Source organism: Marmota marmota, unplaced genomic scaffold (genome assembly GCF_001458135.2).
Source record: "Marmota marmota marmota unplaced genomic scaffold, marMar, whole genome shotgun sequence".
In the NCBI taxonomy this organism is placed as follows: domain Eukaryota; kingdom Metazoa; phylum Chordata; class Mammalia; order Rodentia; family Sciuridae; genus Marmota; species Marmota marmota.
Genome location: NW_026000026.1, coordinates 69540808 through 69543163, shown reverse-complemented (window position 1 = coordinate 69543163; position 2356 = coordinate 69540808). Strand labels below are relative to the sequence as shown.

At 44.6% G+C, this 2356-nt stretch overlaps 1 pseudogene; it reads left to right on the top strand.

The window, feature by feature from the left end:
• The first annotated feature begins 249 nt into the window (after positions 1-249).
• LOC107150633 lies at positions 250-1384 on the top strand (annotated as a pseudogene).
• The last annotated feature ends 972 nt before the right edge of the window (positions 1385-2356 follow it).

Below are 2356 nucleotides of genomic sequence, written 5' to 3'. Positions count from 1 at the left end.
AGCCGGGCTTGGTGGTGAATACCTGTAATCCCGGCTTGGGAGGCTGAGACAGGAAGATCGCAGGTTCAAAGCCAGCCTCAGCAATGGTGAGGCACTAAACAACTCAGTGAGGCCCTGTCTCTAAATAAAATACAAAATAGGGCTGGGGATGTGGTTCAGTGGTCGAGTGCCCCTGAGTTCAATTCCTGTTACAAATAAATAAATAAATAGGGATGAGGAGATGAAGAAGAGGCGAGAACCATCCCTAGACCAACCAAAGCCATGTGCCGCTGCATCCTTGAGTTCAGCACCTGTGTCCTGTCACTGTCGCCACCATGCCCAAGAGAAAAACTGCAGGGGATGCTAAAATAGATGAAGCCAAGGTGAAGGACGAACCACAGAGAAGATCCTCAATGTTGTCTGCTAAATCTGCTCCTCCAAAGCCAGAGCTCAAGCCTAAAAAAGCCCTCTGCAAAGAAGGGAGAGAAGGTAGCCAAAGAGAAAAAGGGAAAAGCTGACACTGGCAAGGATGGGAATAGCCCTGCAGAAAATGGAGATGCCAAATAGACCAGGCACAAAAAGCTGAAGGTGCTGCAGATGCAAAGGGAAGCGTGTGCATTTTTGATAACTGTGTGCTTCTGGTAACTATACAGTTTAAAATATCATTTTTAAGGGGCTGGAGTTGTAGTTCCACAGTAGAGCGCTTGCCTAGCACGTGTGAGGCACTGGGTTCAGTTCTCAGCACTCCATATAAATAAATAAATTAAAGGTGCATCAACAAATAAAAAATATTTTTAAAAAATAAAATACCATTTTAAAATCAAGTTTTATGAAAAAGAAAATAAAAAGGGCTGAGGATATAGCTCAATGACAGAGCACCTCTAGGTTCAATTCCCAATAAGGGAGGGGGTGTTGGGAACGGAGACCCAAAGAGAAGAAATCTTTCTAGTGTCCCATGGACTTTGCTGGCAAAAAAAATTAAATACCAAATCTTTGTTAGAAGAGAAAAACACTAGACAGAACCTGTTTCTTCATTTTTTTCTTTTTTACCAGTTGCTCTCATCCTGATGTTTTTCAGCACTTCTCCTGTAGAGATATTTTGACTTTCATTTGAGTCAATGCTGTGCTATCTGAAGGCGCAGTGTCCATTGCAGAAGACAGAATTAGTTTTCTCCATCGGGAGCAAAGTGGCTTGTATAAAGAGAATGAGGAGGACTGTGTTCACACTGGTCCTCAGCTCCTGTGGTCTACTCACTTTGATGCGTGCTCTTCTTCCCCTCTTCAGGAATCCTGGGACTCAGAGTATGTAGCAGAATCCCCCACAACTACTCCAGATATGAACACTGCTGGTTTTGCAATAAGACAGATCTGCTTTCAAATACTATTTCAGCTACTTATTGTGTGACTTTCCTATGCAAGTTTTTTTTCTCCCCCTGTAGTGGGGTTTAAACCCATGACCTCACACATGCTAGGCAAGCACTCTACCACTGGGCTACATCTCCAGTATGTTATTTATTTATTTGTTTTGAGACAGGGTCTTGCTAAGTTGCTGAGATTGTGATCCTCCTGTATTAGCCTCCTGAGTCACTGGTTTTACAGGCATGTGCCACCATACCTAACTCAGTCATGAAAGTCTTCCATAACCTGAGTTTCTGCATCTAATAAAATGGATGTAATGCCATCACACTCAAAGTGGTAGTAGATATTAGCAGTAATATGGTGCCTACTGATTGTCCACAGGATGATTGTAAACAAGACCACCAACAGGGCATGTTGTAGTTGCAGATTGAGGTTTCTTGGAGGCTAACTATGACCTACAGAGTAGCAGGCAGGACATTTACAAGAAAGAGCTCTTGGAACCAACATCAGTGGGAGAAAGTTGAAGGAAACAAGATTGAGCAGAAGAAGTTGGGCTGCTGTGCAGGCCCTGTGAAGACCTTAGCTGGCTTTCCACAGGGGGTGCTACAGCTGGCAGAGCCCTGCAGACTTGTTGCCAGCTGAGGTGAGGGAGCTGGGCCTTCACACCAGTGATGTCATCAATTGGATGCAGGCTGGCTCTGAATGCCTTTGGTCCACAGGTTCTCCAAAGAGGGCTGCCAGCTGAGTGGCATGGCCACATTCCCAGCAGCTTGGGGTTCTGCCTTCTGAAGGAGGATCTGGGTAGTGAACACAGTAGCCATCACATCTAAACTCCATAACCAGTCAAAAAGAACGAATCCTAAAGCTTCCAGAGGCAAAAAAATGGCATGCTCAAAAGGGATGGGAAAAGAATGACTCCAGAATTCTCAAGGGCACCATTAGAAGCTAAACTGTGATGGAGAAGTACCTTAAAAAGGCCCATGGAAGCCAGGTATATTAACTCATGCCTGTAATCCCA